This window comes from Rhinatrema bivittatum, chromosome 5, assembly GCF_901001135.1.
Source record: "Rhinatrema bivittatum chromosome 5, aRhiBiv1.1, whole genome shotgun sequence".
Taxonomy (NCBI): Eukaryota; Metazoa; Chordata; class Amphibia; order Gymnophiona; family Rhinatrematidae; genus Rhinatrema; species Rhinatrema bivittatum.
This window is the reverse complement of record NC_042619.1, coordinates 156,884,200-156,904,271: the sequence shown is the minus strand read 5'-3', so window position 1 is coordinate 156,904,271 and position 20,072 is coordinate 156,884,200. Positions and strand designations below refer to the sequence as shown.

At 40.7% G+C, this 20,072-nt stretch overlaps 1 protein-coding gene and 1 long non-coding RNA gene across 3 annotated transcripts in view; one reads left to right on the top strand and one right to left on the bottom strand.

Annotated features, from left to right (window-relative positions):
- LOC115092262 overlaps positions 1-2,479 on the top strand; it is a 34,646-nt gene extending 32,167 nt beyond the window's left edge. Inside the window, exon 3 of one of the 2 annotated variants that reach the window (XR_003856964.1) lies at positions 2,091-2,479. This is a non-coding gene — a long non-coding RNA (uncharacterized LOC115092262). Of the gene's footprint in view, positions 1-1,828; positions 2,068-2,090 lie in introns of those variants that run through there. The other variant, XR_003856963.1, reaches the window with a different exon arrangement.
- PCDH9 (protocadherin 9) overlaps positions 1-20,072 on the bottom strand; it is a gene marked incomplete in the record, with an annotated part of 2,477,617 nt that overhangs the window by 527,161 nt on the left and 1,930,384 nt on the right.

Below are 20,072 nucleotides of genomic sequence, written 5' to 3'. Positions count from 1 at the left end.
CAACTCCTTCAGCACTCATCTCTCTGTGCTCTGCTCAAGTCTTCATACCTTATCCTGTCCTTCCCTACCCTTTTATACCTGCTTCTCTTTTCCTTTTAAAATCTCCAAAAAAGTCACATTTCTTCTGCTCACTCATTTTCTCTCTTCTCATCCCCTCCATCTCTCACCATCTTTCCTACATGAAACAGAATAAAATAGAAAGTGACATGCTTACAAAGACATACATACTTGCAAACAAACTATATAGATCAATAGGGAACAACACAAAAAAGATTATAAATGAAACAAAACAACTCATTCAGAACTTATTGAAATTCTCAGAAAAATATCCTCTTCCACATTCCTAAGCTCAGTATGTATCTCTTTCTTTCTCCCAATTAGCTTTGCCAAAGTTTGGTGATAAAATGGCTGCTTTTGTAATATGATCAGTGTTTCATGTTATATTATGGTAGTAAAGAGAAAGTAAAGATCACTGCAAAATATATGCTATGATATCTTACAGTTTGATTTTCAAAGCACTTTGTCAATATAAATGCTGTTTTATGCACATAAACTGCATTTAGGTAACCAACCTACGAGTTCTGTTAGTAAAAGTCTGATGAAACCTGCTTTCACACAACTTTTTGGCTACAGTAGGAAACAACCTTCTGGGGAGCAAAGTCAGGGTTGGGGAAGGATCTGCACATAATGTTACAGCTTCTCAGGAGCAGGCGCAACTTTGTGCCAGAAAGTAGCCACAGACATTAGCCCTATGTAAGCTGTTATGAAATGACCCTCTAAGATACAGCAAGAAAAGCATATGTGAAAGAAAATGTTTTAAATATGCTACTACTGAATAGATCATCCGTAATGAAAATGGGGAAATATGCTGGGATTTTTTTTCTTCGACTTTGCACAATTTCATCTTAAATTTAGTATGGTTTAACAAACAGAAGACCCCCCCCCCAAAAAAAAAAACAAAACAAAAAAAAAAAAAACAAAACCTGTATCTTATGCAAGGTAAATATCTATAGCATGTCACCCAAGGTAGATGATCCTGAAAGTTATTACCATCAGATCCCTTTCAGAAAATGTTGATATCTCATTCAGTATGACAGAAGTTAATTTGATGCAGGACCAGGATGCAACCTCTCATGACACTCCTTGAGAGTAAAGGTTTTGTGTCTCATTTAGTTATGCATAATTAGGTCAAGGCTTAATTTAACACTGCAGGAGAGAAGTTCTACAAATTATCATATGTACTACAACTGTGACTATAAAATAGGTCTTACTTAGGGATAAGAACAATTAATATTGTTCAAAAGATTAAACATCTTATGAGGCAAATATTAAACTACTGCACACTAAAAATGTTAGGGGCGGAACAATAAAGGCAATACCTACCCAGTTTTCATTAAGAAAAAATTAAATCAAAACGTGGAAGGTATAGAACTCTATAAATATAGGTGTTTTAAGGAACACTGAAATGAAAAAAGAGAACCAGTAATAATTTCCTGTCCAGCTTCTCAGGAGTGTAAGAAAGGCCCTTATTGTGCACATTAAACTTAATTACACAGGTTTTTATGTTTTGTGGTCACTTTGAGTCAAGGAAAATACAAGTTTGGTAAATATAACCTAAACCTATAATGTGCAGTATTAAAGACAATTATTGTGCAGCATAAGAGAAATCAGGGCTTACCTCAGAAACTGGGGCTTAATTCTAGGCTTTTACTCCCCAGGTCAGCTGGAGAGTAGAAGCCCTGAACACCGAGAAAATGAGAAAATTAAGAAGTATCAAAGAAAAGCCAAATGGTCCTTCTATATAAACCCAAAATATGTTTTCTTCTAGCTGGGACCTGTCTCACAGCTGAAAAGGAGGACTCTGCATGAATGGTCTGAGAAATATAGCTGGAGCTTAATTGAACTCTGACTCCAAAAGGAGAATGTAGTTATCTCTTGAACCTATGAGATGAAATAAAATAGAAAGAAAAAAGAATACTTGCATTGCTTTGGGACATTTCAGCCTTTCTTTGGTTTTGTTTAAATTTATATTGCTTTTTTTTTCTACCTCTCTCCTCCTTCCCTGACTCTCGCATTTGTTCTCTTCGCAGAGATTATTGGTTCTCTCAGAAGGCATTTGTTTATGAAAAGAAAGCCATAATGCCAGTGTTAGGCTTCTCTGCCAGAAAAGACCATCCCCATGAACATCCTTAGTATCTTCAAATGTTTTTTTTTTTAATTTTGTGCGTATGCAGAGTTTTGATTTCCTTAGGATGTGCTAAAGATAAGTTACAAGTTTAATGTAGTGCATTGCCAGGGAGTTAACATTTCCTGCATCAATTTTTACTTCTTAAAAAGGAGGGAAACTTAACACATTATAATAGAGCCACTCCCAAATCATTTTGTGGTACATCTGGTGATTTTGCAGTCGTCTAGCATGGCACTTGTGTATGCACAGATGAGCATACTCATCCTTGAGCATTACATTTATTTTTCTTGTTTCTTTTCACTTCTAAATTTAAGACTCCAAAATGTTCCAGTTTTAAAATAAAGATGTTTTCTATCATTTATATATTGGTCTGATTTTTTTTTTTAATTGCTTGCTTCTCCAAACCTTTTCCCATAAATAAAGTGGAAACATGAAGCATGATTCAGGTTTGTAGATTTGAATTGGGGGGGGGGGGGCGCTGGTGGAAAGGCCTGCCGGTGGCCTCCCTGAGTAGGAGTCTCTCTCATGCCCATCCCCTATCATATTAATCCTCAAGCTGGACCACGCTATGTGGAAAATGTATTTATTTTCCTTGCCCAGTCTGAAGACTAACCTGCTGGAGGAAGGGAGGGGGGAATGGGAAAGAAATAATATTACTGTAGGACAGGAAGAATGAAGAGAGAGGAGCTGGGATTTAGGTGACAAAAGAGAGCCTTGGGAGAAAGATGGGGATATTGAGCACCACTCACGCACTTGCACACAGACACTTCGCCTAGTTACTCATGGACCCCTCTGGCTATCTACATGTTTGCATACACTCACTCATTTACTGAGACATCCCCACCCATTCAATGTATAACAAACACACCGCACCCACTGTCACATACTTACTAGGGATGTGCATTCGTACGTCCATTTGTTTGATTCGTTTTGCTGCTAAGCACGTGTCTAATGAATGGACAGTAGGCCCACAAAACAAATGGTGTGTGCTTACATCTATGGGCACCCACATTCACATACACTATTTGTTTTGTGCATCCATTTGTTAGATACGTGCTTAGTCGTGATACGTAGCAAAATAAATCAAACAAATGGATGCATGAATGCACGAATGCACATCCCTAATATATACGTTACCACTCATATCCAGGGAAAATCACCCCCACCCAATGGTCAAGAAGTGTCCCCCACCCATGGCTCCTGGTGCAGATGAGAGTTAGTAATGTTTTAAAGATAGTCTGCCCTCCCCCCCGCCCTGTACTGAACAATGCTTTGCGTTCGTAACAGTTTCTTTCATCTCTCTATGACATACTTATAATATCCTCATTTTCTGTTTATTCCTTTCAGAATGACTAATGAAGCAGTCTTTATGCTTTTGATGTCCATTAATTGCATGTCCATGACAGGCAGAGTTGAAATAAAAAAACACATAACCACAAATTAGAAAAATGCACTACCCCCAGAGAAACTTTACTTAGCTCAAATGAAATCCTTGTTTAGTTATTACAGTTCTTAATATTGTGATAGTCTAGCCATAATTATATCAAGTGCAGTAAAGCACCAATGTATGAATCCATTTTTGTCTTCTGTTGACCCAAGTTGACACTGTATCACCAACTGAAGTTTTTTTGCCTTCCAACATTTCCACATTTGTATTTCACAACCTAATACATCATGTTAGAAAGAAGATCATATCACTCTATATCTGACTAGATGGCATTTAGTTATATGACTGCTCTGTAGTTATTATAGTAGCTGTAATCTGGTATATGCAGGCCCAGATTTAGGCATAGGCCAAATAGGCAATTGTCTATAGTCACGGGTGCCAAATTCTGAAGGCATCAAATATCCAAGCCAAATAGAAGTCTGCTTGTGCTTGCATTAGAACCATGTACAGGCATAGTTTCCAAGGAGCACCACTGTGGCACTCTGTCAACAGGCGTCAAAATCTTAAATCTAGCTCTGGGTAAACAATACCATGAACTCAATCCATTGTATTGCAAAATAAATAGAGTACCTCAGTTATGTCTCAGGTCATAACACAATTTAAAATTGAGGCTTCTGGTATAGCCTGTGCTTAAAAAATGTTATTAAGGAGATCATAAGAACAGAAGAACTACCATACTAGATCAGACCAGGGGTTCATCAAGTCCAGTGTCCTCTAACTGTTACGTGCGCCATCCGCGGCAGCCCCATGGCGCGGCCCTCTCACCTCTTCAGATGGACTCCAGCTGCTGACTCCTCTTCGCTGGCAGCAGAGGGCCGCCAGCTCCGACCTCGGGTTCCCTCCAGTGACTCCAGCCTGCCGCACCACCCAGTGTTACCAGCCAGGATGTTCCTGTTCTTCGGGCCCTCTCCGCGTGGCCCGCAAAGAGACGCCACCACCAGCGCCACTCCATTTGCTAGGCATGCACGCGCACATCAGTGATTCCTTTAAAGGGCCCGTGGTAGGAACCTGGTTTGCAGATCCAGATGCTGACGTCAGACCCTTCACGCATATAAAGCTCAGTCCTCACTTCCATAGTGTTGCCTTTGCAACAGGTCTCCTTCATACTCCAAGAACTCGTTGCTATTCCTTGAATCATCTCATCATGTGTTCCTGTCTTCCTGTGGTTCCTGGTTCCTGTTCTCCTAGTTCCTGTTAGTCCTATATGTTGGACTGACTCTCTGGACTTGACCTTCGCTATGCCTGACTACTCTTCAACTTCTCTCCAGCCCCAGACCTCCGCTATGCCTGACTACTCTTCAGCTTCTCTCCAGCCCTGGACCTCCGCTACACCTGACTACTCTTTAGCTTCTCTCCAGCCCGGACCTTCACTATACCTGACTACTCTTCAGCTTTCTATAACAGCCCCGGACCTTTACTATGCCTGATTACTCTTCAGCTACTCTCCAGCCCTGGACCTCCGCAATGCCCACTATTCTTCAGCCTCTCTCCAGCCCCGGACACTCGGCTACATCTGACCACATCTGCCTTCTCCGTGCTCTGACCACTGCCTTGCCTGACCATGCCTGCCTTTCTCCGTACCCAGACCCTTGCTTTGGCATGACTATGCTACAGACTCTGCTTCGTCCAGATTTTTTTCATTGCTGCCACAACTTCCATTCACTGCCGGCTCAGGAATCCAGCCTGTCAGTGACGCCTCTCCTCGCCTATCTTCTGGACATGGACTTTTCAAGGCTTAGGCCTTCCTTTTGCTCGGGTGCCTCCAGTTCCCTATTGTTCCTTGGCAACCTGAGCCCTCCGTACCGAATCCAGTCCAGGATAGAACTACACCATCTACTGACTGCTGTCTCTGGGCTGCACAGCTACTCAATTATAGCTAACCTCAAGGCCCACCTAAGTCCTGCTGGTCCCGGCACCCAAAGGCTCAACCAGAGGGGAACAAGGGCTGGTATAGGTGAAGCTCCAGTGATCTCTAGCTTCATCCCACTCCACTTGCTGGTGGTGGGAACCCATAGGTCCTCGCCTACGGGTTGCTTCAACCCCACCTCAGCCCAAGGGTTCACCTCCAACGCAACACCAACAGTGGCCAATATAGGTCATAAGTACCTGGCAGGATCCAAAATAGTAGATAGATTTTATGCTGCTTACATCCAGTGATATGCACTAGCAGTGAATTTCCTCAAGTGTATCTGGAACTTGTCCAAACCTTTTTAAAGCTCAGCTATGCTAACTGCCTTTACTACATCCACCTGCAATGAATTCCAGAGCATAATTGTGCATTGAGTAAAAAAATATTTTCTCCTATTTGTTTTAAAATGTGCTATTAAGTAACTTCATAAGTGTCCAATAGTCTTTGTATTTTTGAAAGAGTAAACACAACTGATTTACATTTACCCATTCCAGATTAGTTTTTATTTGAAAGAAAAAAAAAACATTTAAGATGAGATATCTAAATTCATAAACCAAATTTAAAGGCAGATTTTCCATTTGCTCAGTGATTGCTTACAAAATTTAGTAACTCAAACAGAAGCAACACCTCTCAATAGTTAACTCACACAAGTACAGTGTAAAACACTATAAGAGAGGGAAATAGTATCGTAACTATTCACTCAAACGTTATATTAAACTTAGACTGGAGACAATATCATAGGCAAAGTGCTCACACTCAGTTCTCGATCTGCTGTCTCTCGCCTTCAATGGGCCGCAGGCAGTAATCAGCCTGTGAGCTCAAACGGTGTTTAATCATTTATTGTCTCCTGTCTACCCACCCCTCACTCCAAAGAACATACTTTATTTAATCAAATATTCTATAAACCATGAAAGTGCAAAACTAAACAATTCATGTATTTATCAAAATCTATGAATTTACTACCGGTTAGTAACCCACTGATAGTCAACGAATATTAAGCCACGTAAATGGTCATTTAAATATCAAAGGTATACTTCCATTATCCACCCCGACATGGTCCATGTTTCGACTCGCAAGGAGTCTTTTTTCAAGGGGAATGAAGATGATAGATCACTATATCAACCGGTATATTATTTTCATTCAGTTCCTGTGAAAACATTATGAAAAGATATAGAATTAAATTAAACCAAAATCCTCAAACCACACACATACACACTCACTAACGATGTACTCCCAACTACTATTCAACTGAAAAACTTTGTTTGGACTTAAAAGTTAACAAATCGATACAAACATCATCCTTGAAAATGCCAAACCATTCAATCTGAAACATGTCTTTTAATGCAAAAGATGTAAAAAACTCACCGGAACGCCAGAATCATTAAATTCAACTTCACAGCATGGCGATAAATGCCTTTGTTAAACTGAACTGACTCGCCTGATTTAAATAGACCGCTGAGGAATGCAAAACCGGAAAACACAGATACCTGGTTTCCGGTAGCATATTAGTACACCAAAAAACTACTAGTCCCAGTCTGCCCTGCCGTAATAGATTACCCTACTAATACAAAACAATCACACCCTATGACTTCAGAAAACAGACCAATCAATTTATTTATTTATTTATTTATACAACTTTATATACCGACTTTCAAATATATATCAAGCCGGTTAACAATCATTGAATTTGCAGTACCAAATTAAAAAAAAAAACATTCTTCATAAAAACTAATCTAAGTTACATACTTTTTTTTAAAAAATACATAAGTAAAAACAAAAAACAGTAATATAAAACTAGCACATTTAAAAAAATAAATAAAAAATACAAACCCATCAGCCTCTATAGCCCACCAAAAAGTTACCCAGTCATCCCACATCGCTATTCTTTCAATGGCACGCTTCCCCAAATCACAGAACCTAACAAGAGATCAATTAATTTGTCTAAAGGCCTGCTGGAATAGCCAGGTCTTTAATTGTTTCTTAAAACTATTGATATTGTCCTCAAGACGAATATCAGTAGGCAAAGAGTTCCAAAGTTTGGGCCCTGCCAGGGAGAGAGACCTCTCTCTGACTGAACCCAAGCGAACCAATTTGGGAGATGGAATAGTTAGCAAAGCTTGTCCCAGTGATCTCAAGTTCCGAGCTGGCACATGTAGATGTAAAGAAGTGTTCAACCATTCAGAGTTAGAGCCGTAGATGGCTCTATGAATAAGTGTCAAACACTTGAACTGAATACGATAATGTACCGGAAGCCAATGTAACTTCATCAGCACAGGTGAAATGTGATCACATCTATTAGAATTAGCCAATAAACGAGCAGCCGCATTCTGCAATAATTGCAGAGGGCGAATAGTAGAAAGTGGGACACCCAAAAACAAAGCATTACAATAATCTATTTTCGGAAGTATCAAGGCCTGGAGTACAATTCGAAAATCATTCGTGTGTAGTAAAGGCTTCAATTTTCTTAAAACTCTTAATTTATAGAAGCCATCTTTTAACGTAGCTTTAATAGATGCTTTCATATTTAATTCAGAGTCCAGAATGAAACCTAAATCTCTAACCTCATAAAGAAACTTAAGAGTTGATGGAAGAGTGGAAATATCTGCTTTTTTATTCTCAGAAACCTTATTAGAAATAAAAAGAATTTCTGTTTTTGAATTATTTAAGGCTAGAGACATATGAGTCAACAGCTGTTTAATTGACTTATAATAGATATCCCAAAGTTTTAACGTATCCACTAATGAATCTTTTATGGGAATCAAAATCTGGATATCGTCAGCAAACAAATAATAAACCACACCCAGTCCTGATAAAAGTCTACATAACGGGGCCATGTAGACATTAAACAAGGTTGGAGAAAGCGATGATCCCTGAGGAACTCCCGTTTGGAGATCAACCATTTTTGAATTGGTTGTTCCTAGCTGAACCACATAAGATCTATTGGTGAGTAAAGATTTAAACCAAGCCAAAGTGGTATCAGCGAGTCCCATCTCTTGAAGTCTTAAAACAAGTGCGTCATGACTAACAGTGTCAAACGCCGCTGAAATATCTAGTAAAATCAATAAATAAGAAGTATTCTGGTCGAATCCTCTTTGAATGGTATCACACAATGAAATCAAAAGGGTCTCAGTATTATGGGCCTTCCTAAAACCATATTGTGCTGGATACAATAATTGGTGATCCTCCAAATATTCCATTAATTGTCGATTCACCACTTTCTCCAAAAGCTTGGCCAAAAAAGGAAGTATTGAGATTGGACGATAATTGGCCAGCATTTCAGGATCTAGATGTGCTTTTTTCAAAATGGGTTTAACCACTGCGTTTTTCAGACAATCAGGAAAAACACCTTCTTCCAATGATAGATTTACTATGTCTGCTAATGGTTTGGCAATAATATCTTGCACTAACTTAAGATATTTAATGGGCATCTTATCTAAGGGATGTTTGGCAGGCTTCATTTCTTTATTAAGTCCTTTCGGAATCACTGAATCAAAAAAGTGTATCCATTTTTGTTCCCTTTGAGTAAGATACAGATCAAAATTGCCCCCCCGATTGCTCGGAATGGGCTGTTCAATCACAGCAAATTTTAATTCTGCAAAAATATGGTTCTTGTCAACGCAGTGCTGGACGCATGGAGCCTCCAGTCTGCCTCTAGTGATGGCACTCCGATGTTCGATCATACGTGTCTTAAGACATCTTTTGGTTTTCCCAATGTATACCAATGTATACCAATGTATCGGCAACACCGATAGACGTTTGGACACAGGTTTTGAACTTAAAGAAGCGGTTAGTTAGAACCGAGATGCATGGCAGTACACTTATCGAGTATTGCAGAGTACAGCGAATACCGCGGGGGCTCCGTATCAACAAAGAGCCTCTACTTTACACTGAGGACAGCACATTTCTACACAAATGGAACCAGATATTAAACAAATGTTCCTTAGATTTGATGCTGGCAATTATTGAACAAGCAAGAACCACTGGAGACATTATTAAAGGTGAAATCGCACAGTTGTTGGATATAGCCAAAGATGATATGGCTGCCTCTGATTTTGAACAAAAATCCATTGAAGTTAATGAGATTATGACACCGTTTTCAAAACAATTGAAGGACACAAAATTAGAGAAATTCGTGAGGGATGAAAAAGACTATCAGAAGGGGCCAGTATACTTCTGGATGCAGCCTAATTACAATAGGAATCGCAATTGGAGGGCTCGCACTTTTGACAACTCGAGTTCCTCTTCAGATTCATCGGGTGATGATAAAGAAGATGGTGAACATTCAAAAACTGTTGTTCCTCCAAAACAAAATAGAAAAGTAAGATTCCAAATCAACATCAAAAAACCAGCAAACATCAGGACGGAATCCAGTGATGGGGAACAATGTAGCACGCTCACGTCCAACAACTCGATCCCAGCAGGACCAACATCCACGGTAATCAATTTATCCAATTTACAGTTATCTATAGAACAAACTGCCATGCTTGAGAAAGGTTTGTCATATGTACCTACGGTTAAATGTGATAGATTTGAGATTGAAAATTTTTTTCCTAAGTTTATTCGTAATCTGTCTCTTAAGGTTTTCTTTTCTAAAAACAGCACCTGCACTTTAGACATGTCTATTGTTACACCACAATCCAAATGGTACCCTCCGGGGCCAATGGATTCGGCTATCAGTACTTTTCGAGATCTGGTATTAAGTGAAATCAGGAAGAATACATTTTTCTCCTACAATACAGATTGGAACTGTTCTTCCAGAGAAATGTCAGCTTTGAGAACCTTAGCCAAGGAATCTACAGTTATTATAAAATCAGCTGACAAGGGTGGGGCAGTTGTTGTTATGAATACTGATGACTATTGTGCAGAAGTTATGAGACAGTTACAAGATACCACCTATTATAACAAATTGGATATAGACCCCACTGCTGAATTGAAGTCCAATATTGATTCTTTGATTGAGATGGCTTTTACCAAATTCTGGATTACATCGCGAGAAAGAAGGTTTTTGGTCGTGGATTTCCCAAAGACACCAGTACTATATGTTTTGCCGAAAATACATAAGTCTCTTGACAAACCACCAGGGAGACCTATAGTTTCCACTAGAGGTTCCTTACTAGAACCGTTGTCAATTTTTGTGGACAAATTTTTGGCCCCTCTGGTTAAACAATTACCATCTTACGTTAGGGATTCCACTGATTTGATGAATCAACTGGATGATATCACAGGAGATTTATTTCCCAATGATAAGTTAGCATTAGCCACCATTGACGTAGTATCGCTCTACACCAACATACCACAGACAGAAGCTATTAATATCATTAAAGACACACTCCATACCAGGAATTTAAACAATCGCATTCCTGCAGAATTTGTGAGTGCTCTGGCAGAAGTGGCTTTAAGAAACAATTTCTTCATGTTTGACAATGTTTTTTACCATCAAAGCAAAGGAGTGGCGATGGGTGCCACTATGGCACCAGATGTCGCTAATATGTACATGGGAGATTTTGAGCACAAACATCTGAGTAATAATCCCTATGGTCAACATGTGAAATTGTGGAGGAGGTATATAGATGATATCCTGGTTGTATGGGAAGGTGATGAATTAACTTTCGTAGCCTTTATGCAATGGTTACAGAATTGTGATGTCAATTTGAGTTTCACTTACATCTTTGACAGAAAAAACATCTCCTACTTAGACATTTCTATCAGCATTCAGCAGATGGGTTTTCGATTTTCTATTTATCGAAAACCGACCGATAGGAACACGGTCCTCCGGTTTGACAGTTGTCATCCTTTCCATCTTCGTTCTAACTTACCTTTTGGTCAATTTTTGAGATTAAGACGTCTGTGTTCAGACGTATTTGACTATAAATTGAAGGCACAGGTGATGATTCAGAATTTTACTTCACGTGGTTACCCTCTACATATCATAAGAAAGGCATATAAGCGTGCCCGCTGGATTAATAGAGATTTACTACTACAACCTACTCATAGGAGTAGTGATACAGAACAGTTGGTATGTGTATTACCATTTTCATCCCAGATTTTTAAAGTACAAAAAGTGATCAAAAAATATTGGCATATATTAAGTCTGCATGATGGTTTTCAAAGTTTCCCAATGTTTGCGTTCAAACGAGGCAAAAACATCAGGGACCTGATAGTACATTCAGATTTTTCTGATGAGACGAAGGACAACTTGATGGCAACAAATTTTCATGCTGGGCATCATCCTTGTATGAAGTGTTCGGTTTGTGATCAATCATATGATGGCAACACGTTGCCATTTTTTGCCAAGGGTAATTTTAAATTAGCAGTGGCCACCACCTGCGAATCCAGAGGAGTGGTCTATGCTTTGTGGTGCCCGTGTCCACTTTTATACATTGGGAAAACCAAAAGATGTCTTAAGACACGTATGATCGAACATCGGAGTGCCATCACTAGAGGCAGACTGGAGGCTCCATGCATCCAGCACTGCGTTGACAAGAACCATATTTTTGCAGAATTAAAATTTGCTGTGATTGAACAGCCCATTCCGAGCAATCGGGGGGGCAATTTTGATCTGTATCTTACTCAAAGGGAACAAAAATGGATACACTTTTTTGATTCAGTGATTCCGAAAGGACTTAATAAAGAAATTGATTGGTCTGTTTTCTGAAGTCATAGGGTGTGATTGTTTTGTATTAGTAGGGTAATCTATTACGGCAGGGCAGACTGGGACTAGTAGTTTTTTGGTGTACTAATATGCTACCGGAAACCAGGTATCTGTGTTTTCCGGTTTTGCATTCCTCAGCGGTCTATTTAAATCAGGCGAGTCAGTTCAGTTTAACAAAGGCGTTTATCGCCATGCTGTGAAGTTGAATTTAATGATTCTGGCGTTCCGGTGAGTTTTTTACATCTTTTGCATTAAAAGACATGTTTCAGATTGAATGGTTTGGCATTTTCAAGGATGATGTTTGTATCGATTTGTTAACTTTTAAGTCCAAACGAAGTTTTTCAGTTGAATAGTAGTTGGGAGTACATCGTTAGTGAGTGTGTATGTGTGTGGTTTGAGGATTTTTGGTTTTAATTTAATTCTATATCTTTTCATAATGTTTTCACAGGAACTGAATGAAAATAATATACCGGTGATATAGTGATCTATCATCTTCATTCCCCTTGAAAAAGACTCCTTGCGAGTCGAAACATGGACCATGTCGGGGTGGATAATGGAAGTATACCTTTGATATTTAAATGACCATTTACGTGGCTTAATATTCGTTGACTATCAGTGGGTTACTAACCGGTAGTAAATTCATAGATTTTGATAAATACATGAGTTGTTTAGTTTTGCACTTTCATGGTTTATAGAATATTTGATTAAATAAAGTATGTTCTTTGGAGTGAGGGGTGGGTAGACAGGAAACAATAAATGATTAAACACCGTTTGAGCTCACAGGCTGATTACTGCCTGCGGCCCATTGAGGGCGAGAGACAGCAGATCGAGAACTGAGTGTGAGCACTTTGCCAATGATATTGTCTCCAGTCTAAGTTTAATATAACGTTTGAGTGAATAGTTACGATACTATTTCCCTCTCTTATAGTGTTTTACACTGTACTTGTGTGAGTTTACAAAATTTAGTTACATGCTTTGGGGCGGATTTTCAGAGCCCTGCTCGCCTAAATCCGCCCAAAACCGGGCGGATTTAGGCGAGCAGGACCCTGCGCGCCGGGAAGCCTATTTTACATAGGCCTACCGGCGCGCGCAGAGCCCCGGGACTCGCGTAAGTCCCGGGGTTCTCCGAGGGGGGCGTTTCGGGGGCGTGTCGGCAGCGTTTTGGGGGCGGGTGCGAGGGGCGTGGCTACGGCCCGGGGCGGTCCGGGGGCGTGGCCGCGCCCTCCGTACCCGCCCCAGGTCGCGGCCCGGCGCGCAGGAGGCCCGCTGGCGTGCGGGGATTTACGCCTCCCGGAGGGAGGCGTAAATCCCCCGACAAAGGTAAGGGGGGGGCTTAGACAGGGCCGGGCGGGTGGGTTAGGTAGGGGGAAGGGAGGGGAAGGTGAGGGGAGGGCAAAGGAAAGTTCCCTCCGAGGCCGCTCCGATTTCGGAGCGGCCTTGGAGGGAACGGGGGTAGGCTGCGCGGCTCGGCGCGCGCCAGCTATACAAAATCCATAGCCTTGCGCGCGCCGATCCAGGTTTTTAGCAGATACGCGCGGCTCCGCGCGTATCTACTAAAATCCATGGGCAATGTTCTCTCAAACTAGCTTGATGGACACTCTACCTGGGCAACAACAAGCTAGTTTGAGAGAACATTGCCCAAATCTCATCTTGGAGTGAGTTTCCTCACTCCGAAGCCCATCAAATCTTCACAAGAGACCACTGTTCTGTTCGTACGTCTCATGTTGAATGTGAAAGTGGCCCCCAATCCCCTACACTAATACCTAATCCCCACCTCGAGTTACTAGGTGGGCCTCCCATAGGGGATACAAATACCTGTCTACCTGTCTAGGGAAGAGGCACTATAGCAAGTTTCTCTCTCTCTCTCTCTCTCTCTCTCATGAACTGCAATAAACCTTTACCAGCATCTAGTGCACAACATACCACAAATGAAAGGGTTGTAGCTATTGGCCACGTTAGGAGCTGTGCTAACACTGTGACTGTTTTGCTGCACACAATAACACTTTACATATGCTCCGCCCCCTAAATTAAAAATTCACAAATCACGTTAACGGCTGTTAGTGCGATTTGCGGAATTATCTCCTGCAGTAACTCCTTGGAAAATGACCCCCTAAGTGATCTGTTTTCTCCTTAAATTGTTTCTGAGAACATAACAAAGCCCTAAAACCATTCTGTGCCCATCAACTTTTGTAGAATTCTTGACACAACCATACTGCCATTCAGTGTACGTAGGCTTTGTCGTTTCTCCCTATTAGCCTTCTATCATTCTATACTGATCTGTTACATAGTAACATAGTAAATGTCAGTAGAAAAAGACCCAAATAGTTCATCCAATCTGCCCAGCAGTATTTTTATTTTAGGGCAGTAACTGCAAGTTACCCCTGTTCTTCATTTCTATCCTTTAGCCACTAGGGATCCTCTATGTTTATACCTTCTGAACTCTATTAATATTGTCTTCACTAATTGTTCCTGGAAGGCATTCCATGAATGAAGAAATATATCCTGATGTTATCCCGAATCTACTCCTTTGGAACTGTAGATTATGTACCCTAGTTCTACAGCTTGCTTTCCACTTGAAAAGGTTTGATTCATGTGCATTATTATACCTTTCAAGTATTTAAAAGCCTATATCATATCCCCTCTTCTCTCCTTTCCTCCAGGGGATACATATTCATTTCCTTCAGTCTCCTCTCAGATGGCTTTTGATGCAGACCCCACACCAAATTGGTTGCCTTTGTCTAGACTGCTTCCATCCTGTCTCTATCCTTTTTGAAATACGGTTTCCATAACTGAACACAGTACTTCAGGTGAGGTCTCACTAAAGACCTGTACAAGGACATTATCTTTTTTTTCCTGCAGCTATGCCTCTCTCTATGTAGCCCAGTATCCCTCTGACCTTAGTCACTGCCTTGTGACATTGCTTTATTGCCTTTATATCATCAGACACTATTACCCTGAGGTTTCCCCTGTGTAAGCACATCAGTCTTTCACCCCAACACATACATCTCCTTTGGATTTCTGCACCCCAAATGCATGATCCTGAACTTCATGGCATTGAATCAAAGTTGTCAAAATGTTGACCATTCAAAATTTGCATAGACCATTTCTCATTCTCTCTACTCCTTCACATGTGTCTACTCTGATGCAAATCTTAGTGTTATCCACAAAAAGGAAAACTTTTCATTCTAATCTTTTTGCAATATCATTCACAAATATATTAAACAGAACCATCCCAGAACTGATCTCCACTTATGACTCTTCTCTCCTCAGAATGGATTCCATTTATCACTACTGGCTATCATCAGTCCATCAACAAATTTGTTATTCATTCCACCACACTGGGGCCTACTCCCAGGCTTTTCATTTTGTTCATGAGTCACTTATGCAGGACTATAATAAAAGCTTTGCTAAAATCCAGGTAAATCATGTCAAATGCTCATCCTTTATCTAATTCTCTAGTCACCCAATTAAAAAAATCAAATTCATTTGACATCACCTTCCTTTGGTAAAAATATAATGCCATGGATCCAGCAACTCATCAGACTGTAGAAAGCTCACTATCTTTTTCTTCAGCAGAATCTCCCACCACTGATGTAAGACTAACCAGCCTATAGTTTCTGGCCATCTCTCTGCTACTACCTTTGTGAAGTGGAACTACAACTGCCCTTCTCCAATTTTATGGAACCACCCAAGTCTCCAAGGATCTACTGAACAGGTCTTTCAGAAGATCCACCAGGACATCTCTGAGCTCTCAGTATCCTGAAATGCAATTATCTGGTCCCCATGGCCTTGTCAAATTTCAGTTTTTATAGTTCTAGCTAAATATTCTTATCTGTAAATGGAGAGGTAGCTACTCCACCCCATTGGTCCTAATACAAACCAGGAATGGTCCTTCTCTGAGCTCTTCATTAGTGAATACTGATGTGAAGTATTTATTTAATATTTTTGCTATTTCTTCATCTTTCTCTACCCATTGCTCTACATCTCCTTTCAATCTTAGAATGTCATCTCTGGCCTTTTTCCTTTCTTTGATATATCTGAAAAAGGTTTTGTAACCTCACTTTCCCACATTAGTGATCCTCTCTTCCAGCTGAGATTTTGCTATCCTGATTTATTTTGTCTCTTTGACCTTCTCCAGATATTTTTCCCTGTGTTTCTCATTTTCTTTGTTCTCTTTGAAGCTGATTTTTTTGTCTTTACTTTTACAGCCACCTCCTTGGGAACCACACTGGTTTTATTTTCCTTTTATTTACTTTTCTTACATAAAGATTTGTTGCTGTTATAGCTCCTTTCCATTTGGTCCACTGTAGTTCCACTTCACCCATATTCACCCAGCTTTCTAGTTCCTTTACAAAGTACATTACTATTTTACCAAAGTCTGTATTTTGAAATCCAAGACCTTGAGCTTCATGTGACTTCTCTCCATCTTGGCTGTTACATCAAATCATACCATCTGATGATCACTGTGTTGAGGAGGGCACTTACCTGGTTATTAGAGATAATGTCTCCATTTCTGAATATCAGATCTAGTATTTATTCTCCCGTCATGGATTCCATCACTATTTGCCTAAACTCAGATCTTTGAAAGGCATCCACAGTTTCTTTACTTCTTGCTGATTCTGCAGAAGGGATATTCCAATCCACATCCAGCAGATTAAATTCAAGGACAAGCAACATCACACCTTTTGCATGTCTTCAGCTGGATCTCTATCCAGTTCCTCTCTTTGAGACAAAAGTCTGTAGATCACATCAGTATAAATTAATGTGCCACCATCTCTTTTAATATAGCCTACAGTGCTTCCACCTTTTCCCCAACTATCATGCATTTCAAATGCTTGGATACTGTTCGTGACATAGTGACCTTTTCTGCAGTTATCTCTATCCTTCCTTAATAGGTTATACCCTAGTATGGCAATATCCCAATCATGGGACAAACTGAACCATGTCTGGTTACAGTTTACAGTTAATTTATTTTCTACATTTTGTTATTTCAAAGCAGATTATATTCATGTACTACAGGTATGTCTCTGTAATAGAAACACTATCCAAGTCTATCTCCACCATTAGGGTCTGCTGGTGAAAATTCTTATACACCCAACATACTGTTAGTCTTGTTTGCTACTTTATACTTGCCAACAAATTTCAAGTCATATGAAATGATTATTCCTAGGTTACTTTTCTGTTTGGAAGTAGTCAGTAGTGGTGTGCATTCATTTCCTATGTATTTGTAATCCGCAACGTATAGGGCCATATTTGTATTCATGGGGAAGCGAAACATATCGCGATTCCCCACGAATACTACAAATCTTCACCGAATTATTCGGCCGTCTAAAGGAGTCAATTTAAACAACCCTCCAGACCCCCCCAAGACTTACCAAAACTCCCCGGTGGTCCAGCGGGGGGTCCGGGAGCCATCTCCTGCACTCACACCCTCGGCTGCTGGTATTCAAAATGGCGCCTATAGCCTTTGACCTACTATGTCACAGGGGCTACCGTTGCCATTGGTCAGCCCCTATCACATGGTAGGAGCAATGGATGGTCGGTGCCATCTTGTGCGCGCCATTCCCTAGTGCAGCCAGATTACTTATTACAGTTTAGTTAATCTAGAACACTGAAAAAGTAGCTAATAAATTTCCCAAGGGAGCCCCAAAACGAAGCCTGACACAATACAAAAACATGAAGTACATCTCTAATAATTTCCCCTCAATTCCTGCTACAATGTCATAACGCTTTTGAGAAAAGGAAAACATAGTAACATACATAGTAACCTAATATTGATGGCAGTAAAGGACCATATAGCCCATCCAGTCGGCCCAACATGCTTCTTATGGTAATATTTGCTGCTTCATGCAGGATACCCTCATGTTTCTGTTAAGGACAGTAACTGCCACTCCATACAGTTTTCCCCTAAGCCTTACAATAAAGGTAGTAATATATACAATCAAAACCAAGCAACTGTGAAACCCATACCTAGTTACATCACTAGTCATTTTACCTTTATCAGAGTAACCTCTATTTATTAGCATTCTCTGACTTCTACTGCTTAATTAGTTCTTCACTCATTTAACAACTTTCTCTCCTACTTCCAAATAGGCTAGCTTGTTTTCCATTCTATATGGAATAATGTCAAAGGCCTTTCATAAGCTGCATCAACTGCAGTTAGCTTAAAGAAAAATAATTCAATTACGCTTGTTTAAACCATACTGCCTATGGTCTTTTAATCAGTTTTTTAAAGGTATTATACTATCCTTTTCTTAATAGTATTTCCATAGGTGTGCGCGATCACAAAGTTGTATGGACAAGTCTCTAGTTATCTGCTTCCACTTTGTTCTTAGTTTTGGTAAATGGCACTATATCAGTTCAGAAGTGTGCTAAGGGGGGCTGGGCAATGAGGGTGGTTCGCCATGGGTGATGACAAGGAGGAGGGTGCCAGCGACTGTGCGACCAATCAACATCTTGTCATCACCTGGTAAGAAGAAATGTTCCAGCCAGGAGCAGCAGCTGGTAGGGAGCCCAAGCCCTGCCGCCAAAGTGAACAGACCTGGAGTGGCACACCTGGGGAGGTAGTAGGCCAGTGGTACCAATCTTCCTGCTTGAGGGGAGTGAGCACAACCTGTGCGCGGGTGTTCACTCACACATGCCCACCCACACATAGCTTCCACTCCCTCTCCACCGAGCAGGTAGATCAGTGAGCCATATGGCCCAAAGATAACAGGAGGCTGGTGGCTGCAGGAGAGGTTGCCAGCTGGTTAGGCTCTGCTGGCAGCCCGTGGCCTCTCCTGCTGCCATACGGCCCACCGATCTTCCTGCTCAGGGGGGGGGGGGGCGAGCAGAAGCTGTGCCTACCTGTGCACAGTTCTCACCCCCCCCCCCCCGAGCAGGAAGAACGGTGGGCTGTACAGCCTAAAGATTGCAGGAGGCCCTGGCCCCTCAGTCCATGGTAGAGCTCATCCTGCCATGGCCTGAAGACTACAGGAGACCATGATGTGTGTGAGCTTGTGTGAATTAGTGATGTGTGAAATCCTCTGTGTGTGTATGTGTATTTCTGTGTGACAGCCTCTGTGTATATGTGTGTGTCTGTATGAGAGCCTGTGTGTGTGTGTGTGCATATGTGTGTATGAGAGGATGCCTGTGTGTGATTGAGATGGTGAGTGTATAGAAGAGTGAGTGCATACATACCTATGCATATATATGAGAGGGTGCCTGTGGGTGTGTATGACTGAGAGTGCCTCTATATGTGTATGAGAGGGTGCCTGTGTGCAGGGGTGGGGTAAAAGAGAGGAAGTATATATGTGTGTGTGTGTGTGTGTGTGTGTGTGTGTACGCCTGGGTTAGACAGAAATCATGTGTGAGAGATAGAGAGGAAGAGGGTACCTGTGAGAGAGAGAGATGGAGGGAAAATGTCTGCTTTCTCTTTTACATACGCACACACGCAAGCTCCCTTTGTCTCTCACTAAATATTTATGTGTGTGAGAGGCAAAGGGATTATATTTTTGTGTCTGTGTGTGTACCCTCAGTTCACAACAATCTCAGGGTGACAGGTATGGAGAGTGGGGGAATTTTTAAAATTACTGGTTGTATTTGATGTCTGCTGTTTTGAAATATTTTATCAATGTTTAGAAAACTTTTAAAACTTTGTACAGGAGCTTCTAATTATTTAATATTATTCTATTCATCAGCTGTTTTGAAATGTATATTTTTTTAGTATGATTTTACTATTCTGATTGATTTATATTTCTTGATTGTATTGTTTTAAGGAATAGTGATTTTCTGTTTATCCATTGTTGCACTGCATACAGAATCTGGCTTGTTTCCAGTTCAGTTTTTTTCTGCATGTGTGTTTGTGTGAGAGAGAGAAAGACAGGAAAAATGTGTG